Raw genomic sequence first — 6206 nt, 5'->3', positions numbered from 1 at the left:
CATACGAACTCACAGTGGTAATCATGCACTTTCTGTTTTGCGGCTCCCAAACGGTAGGTATGGTGGGGGTAATTTCCATCCACGATCTGGCAGCTCTGGGCGGCGTTCTCGCACACACGACGTAAAAATCACGCAGTGCGAGTGACGTGCGTTGCACGATTGTTATCTGGGGCCTGTTAATTGCTGCTTACAGACAATGCATTTGAAATGTAGCACTCAACAGGCGTTATACGTCTTATATTTTTTAAAACTTTTTACCGTTGCAAAAAAAACTATTGCGATTATTCCCTGACCTTCTATGGGGAATTTTAACGTAGAATCCGAATTTCAACAATTTAAAAGTTGATTTTGTTGTTTTTTCGAGTTTTTTTAAAAAGAACGGAATGGGGACATAATGGGGTCTTTACGGGTACTTTGTAGAGGCTCCATTCGATTCCTTCGGTCCACCAGGGCTATTCCTCTCAGTCGACTTAGTAAAATTTAACGAAAACAATGATTTAACCTATTTTTCATTATGAAATCTTTTTATAACTTATAAATTCGAAAAATATTCAAAGTTATATTTATTTATATTTTGATTATTTATTTAAACGTGTTAAAAAATGCTAAAAAAAGAAATCTATGCAAATGTGTGAATTTAAATAATTTTAACTCTAGAGAGGCAGAGACCACTTCTGAGGAATAAAACATATCTCTGTGAGGTGCGTTACGGGTACAATTAGAAGGAATTAAAAATATTTAAAACACGTTCTCTTTGGGAGAATAGAAAACTGTGTGGCGGTCGCTATGGAAATAGAAGTGAATAAGTTTAGAAGGTATCTTATTCTTTTTGTGGAATTTTAGGCAGATGGAAAAATCGCGCATTCATAATAATAGAATAATCTTCACTTTTGCGCTGAAATCTGAAAATATTAATTTTTCTCTATTCTGCGTTTATAACCGGGATGTCGCGCTTCAATCCTATTATTAATAGACACTCGAATCTAAGACCTGAGCATGAAATACTAATCAACAAAATATGTATCCGACTAATCATAAATTATGCATATATAATATGGGGTGGCGCGTCAAAAAGAAATATTAATCACATTAAGATCAATCAAAATAAATTTCTCAGACGTATCACAAAAACCCCTAGATTTACTAAGAACTCTGTCCTTCACAGAGAAACTCAACTATCATCCATTTCAGAGTATATCAAGGAAACCGCAATTAAATTTTATGAATTCGCATCATTATCGCCTTTTGGGATCCGTGACAAAAAGCCCAAACGACAAAGCGCCCTCCAATGAGAGTCGCGCTCCGTGAAAAAGGCCCACGAATCAGAGAGCGAGTAGGGGCCTGGTTAATGTATTTTCAGTTTGTAATATTCTCTCGTTGTAGATAAAAAAAGCACTCCTTTTAGATATTAAGAGATGGCGTTACTTGTACTAATGTGATTAAAAGATGTTAGTTGGTCTTGTGTTTGAGTCTAAATTTGTTTGCGAGATTTTTTATAAGTTTAAAGATATTATTCTGGTATGTATTAGCCATATAATAATTATATCATATAAATTGATGTTAAAAATAGTTTGTGCCCCTGCTTAACCCTAGAACGGTATCTACACGCATACGAGGCTTTGACGTATACAAGAATGAATGCCATACCACGTGACCACGTGACCATTTTGAAAAAAAAACGGAAATAAAAAAAGAAAATAAAAAACCATTTGTTTTAAAATATTCATATGTAGGGCGTGCACGCCTAGGAAGCGTGTGGATACCATTATTGTACTAAAAGTCACGATACCGTTCTAGGGTTAAAATGACAGGTTGAAATCCAATAGAAACCGGAAAGGAACCGGTTAAATACCCTTTCGGTCTTTACCCGGTTCTATACGGTTTTTATTTAGTCTTTAATTTCATTTTGTGAGATCTATCTGGATCTACCCAGTCCTTATCCGTGAAATGGTCATAAAAAATAAGTTGTTTAAATATTCCACCCGCGCCTACCCGGTTTTTATCTGGTCAATGGAAACAAAATAAAAAAAATAATAATATAAAATTATATTTCTACTCGGATCCTATCCGGTCTCTATATGACAATCGACGCTTAGGAATCGCGTTATGCTGAAAGTGTACCGGCTACCTGGTGCTATCCGATTCCTATTTGGCATACGGAACCAGAAATTAGAATAGGGTTATACTTTTCTATCCGGTTCCTATCCGGTCTATTTAAGCAAATGGTCACTTGTAAATTGTTAAGTGAAAGTGTACAAGCTACGTGAATCTACCGGGTTCTTATCTGGCAAGTGGAACCAGAAATTAGAATAGATATACTTTTTTACCCTGTTCCTATCTGGTCCCTTTAAGGCACATGGCCACTTTGTAAATTATTAAGTCAAAGTGTACCGGCTACCTGGTTCTACCTGGTTCTTATCTGGCAAATGGAACCAGAAATTAAAATAAGGATATACTTTTTTTACCCGGTTCCTATCCGATCTCTCTAAGGCACCTGGCAACTTGTGAATTGTTGAGTGATAGTGTACCGGATAACCCGGTATAACCACGTTCCTATCTGGCAAATAGAAGTAGAAATTAAAATGAGGATATACTTTTCTACCCGGTTCCTATCCGGTCTCTCTAAAGTACCTGGCTACTCGTGAATTATTAAGTGCAAGTGCACCTGCTACCCGGTTTGTATCTGGCAAATGGAACCAGAAATTGAAACAAGGATATATTTGTGTCTACCCGGTTCCTATCCAGTCTCTTTAAGGGCATGTGATACTTACAATTTCCCCGGATTTTCTTCCACAAAAATGAAAATTTTTAAAAACTGAATTCGGAGATGCTATTAAATATCATAACGGACGTCCCCAGATTCTTTTTTCATTGATAATAACAAAATATTTATTGTACTAAATAAAAATTTTATGCATATGCATTATTTTGGGGTTACGTCGCTTTTCATCTCTGCCTTTCCGATAATCTGGAAATTATTGATGAAATAAACTTTTTTGATTGGTTGTAAACAAGGTTCGTTCCGGGAGATTAGTTTCTATGTTTATTTGTAAGACCAAAGTTTCCGCCCAAAAATTTTGTGTAGTTTGGAAGTAACGCTCGGGTGAATTGTAACACACGTAACCTCGAAATATGCACGCACGTTGTTGGCAACATAAAAAAATTTTGTTAAAAAAAAAACACAAAAAAAGTGTGTGGGGACGTCCGTTAGCATGTTCGCTATCATTTCCCAAATTTTGAAGGCAGAATATTTCTTATCCTAGGAAAAAAGCCGGGGGAATCTAACACTGAAAAAATCGATACTATTTCCTAAGCGCTATGCAAATAAATCACATTTTGCTAAATTAAAACTTTTTTGAATTAACCCACAAAAAAACTGTGAGGGGACGTCCGTTAGCATGTTCGCTATCATTTCTCAAATTTTTAAGACAAAATATTTATTATTCTAGAAAAAAGCCGGGGGAATCTAAAACTGGTAAAAACGACAATTTTCTAAGTATCACATGCCCTTAAGTCATATGGACTCTTGTGCATTATTAAGTGAAAATGTACCGGCTACCTGCTTCTACCCGGTTCGTATCTGGCAAATGGAACCAGAAATTAAAATAAGGATATACTTTTTTACCCGGTTTCTATCCGGTTTCTTTAGGGCACACGCCCTGACAGACCAAAGGAACCTAATGGAGCCTCTACTTACAGGCGATGCGTTTGAAGTGTAGTGGTCAACAGGCGTCATACGTCTTATATTTTTAAATCTTTTTATCCTTGCAAAAAAAACTATTGCGATTATTCCTTGACCTTCAATAGGGAATTGTAACGTAGAATCCGAATTTCAACAATTTAAAAGTTGATTTTGCTGTTTTTTTCGATTTTTTAAAAAAGGAATCGAATGGGGTCTTTACGGGTACTTTGTAGAGACTTCATTCGGGTCCTTCGGTCCACAAGGGTGGCCACTTGTAAATTACTCACTCAAAGTGTACCGGCTACCCGGTCCTACCAGGTTCCTATCTGGCAAATAGAAATAGAAATTAATATAAGGATATACTTTTCTACCCGGTTTTCTATGCGGTCTCTCTAAGGCACCTGGCCACTTGTGAATCACTAAGTGAAAGTACACTTGCTATCTGGTCCTACCCGATTCCTAACTGGCATATATTGTCAATAAAACTATTCTACTAAATTTTATGTATGTTTGGCAGGGTTGAGATATAAATCCTATCTTCAGTGTTGATTAAAGCACATTTTTCTTTAAATTCCGTTACTTTAATTATGCTATTTTCTTTGCTTTTCTCGGCTTCAAATAAATTATTTCAGTACAACATCCAGACAAAATTCTTAAACTTACCGACGGAATGCTTATTATCTACTACTAAAAGAAGATGCACTTGAAGGCGCGTTCGGCCCATGTAAATGACAGGTATTTTATTTTCTTAAGTTTTCAACGCTGCAAGAAAAAGTATTGCGATTACTGCGTGAGTTTCTAATGCAAATTTTAACGTAGAATCCGAATTTCAACAATTTAAAAGTTGATTTTGCTGTTTTTTGAGTTTTTTAAAAAGGAACCAACTGGGGGCCCAATGGTGTCTTAACACGTACTTTGTAGAGGCTCTTTTCGGTTCTTTCGGTCCACCAGGGAAGGTCCGGGAACGTTTCGGATAGAAAACAAATAAGTACCGGGTAGAAGTATTTTGAGGAACCGGATAAGACCCAGGTAGAAATTAAGTAAAGATATTGTGTGATCCAAGATAGAACCCGGTCAAGCTCCGGGTTCAAGCAGGGGACAAAAAACGTGTCCGATTCCCATAGCGCCAGATAAGAATCGAGTAATGTATCTTTAAGGACCCGGATACAAACGGGGTTGAAACCGGGAACAAGATCCGGGTACTTTTCGGATAGACATCACCTTAATACAGGGTAGAAGTTTTAAGGAACCGTATTAGACGCATGTAGAAATCTGATAGATGTTATCTGATACCAGATAGAACCCAGTCAACTTCCGGGTATAAACCAGGTCTAATCCCGACGAAAAACCGGATACAAATCTTGAAGGTCCTGGACGAGGGCCATATCGAAGTCGGAGATAAAAATATCAACCCAGATAGATTCCGATTAAGGGCCGGGTATAAACCAGGGACAAACCCCGGGTCTAATTCCAATAGCGCAAGATAAGAAACAAACTTCCATCCGGTTCTTTTCTGGGTTCTGTCCGTCATTTTAAGCAGGTTGGTTAAATTGATGTATAACGTAGCTTGATATAATATTGCTTCAATGTTTCGAATAATAATATAATATGCTGTTATTCAAAATACCAAACACCGATAAAAAGAAGAAAAGAGATAAAAGCTTTGTACATAGATAACTAGCGGGGAAAAAATCTGAGCGTTATTATTGCTAATAATTGAGTTGTTAGGTACCCGAGAAATCGGACTTTGGCTCGAGATTCCGTGAATCACCTCCTAATACTCACCACCCCATCTACACGTCTCATTTGTACCAAAGATATTATAAACGTAGATGCGGTACGGGGCGTCAGAGTGGGGAATTGTGTATGTGACGAGCGCCAAAGAAAGGGGGCTCACTCTGAAAAGTGAGATATTTCAGGACGAGCGCTTGAAGTCGAGCCGATAGACCGGACTATTAGGAGAGAGGGAAGACACACGAAATCTTGCCTCTCAACTTACCACTATATTCTCAGCGAAGGAGATAGGTCGTAGACGCGGATCACGGACGGGGTATAGATGAGACGTGTAGATAGCATGGTGAGTGGTGGGAGATGTTTCACGGAATCTCGAGCTCTCGATCCTAAGCCCTATTACTTGGGTACCTAGCAACTCAATTATTAGCAATAATAACGTTTGAATATTTTTTCCGATGATTTAATTAAAAAGAGCAGCTCAAAAACTATCGAAATGTGTAAAATCCTTGATTTCGATTGTTTTAGAGTAGGCCCCCTTTCTTCGGCGCACGTCACATATATAGGACATCACATTTTCTACCCTATCGAGGTGCTGTCCTCACCTTACTACGAAATCGAATTCTGGTTTTCTCATTATTCGTCAAATGTGACGGTAAAGCAGAATGATGTTTTGAGGTTAGAAAGGTTGACATGTTTCGCTACATATAAACACAGAATTACTGAATAAATAATAAATTAAATATGACTAGCGCAATGTCTAGATCCACCAACAATATATATTTGAAATAAA

This window comes from Belonocnema kinseyi, chromosome 3, assembly GCF_010883055.1.
Source record: "Belonocnema kinseyi isolate 2016_QV_RU_SX_M_011 chromosome 3, B_treatae_v1, whole genome shotgun sequence".
Lineage (NCBI taxonomy): Eukaryota > Metazoa > Arthropoda > Insecta > Hymenoptera > Cynipidae > Belonocnema > Belonocnema kinseyi.
This window is presented reverse-complemented; position numbering follows the sequence as displayed.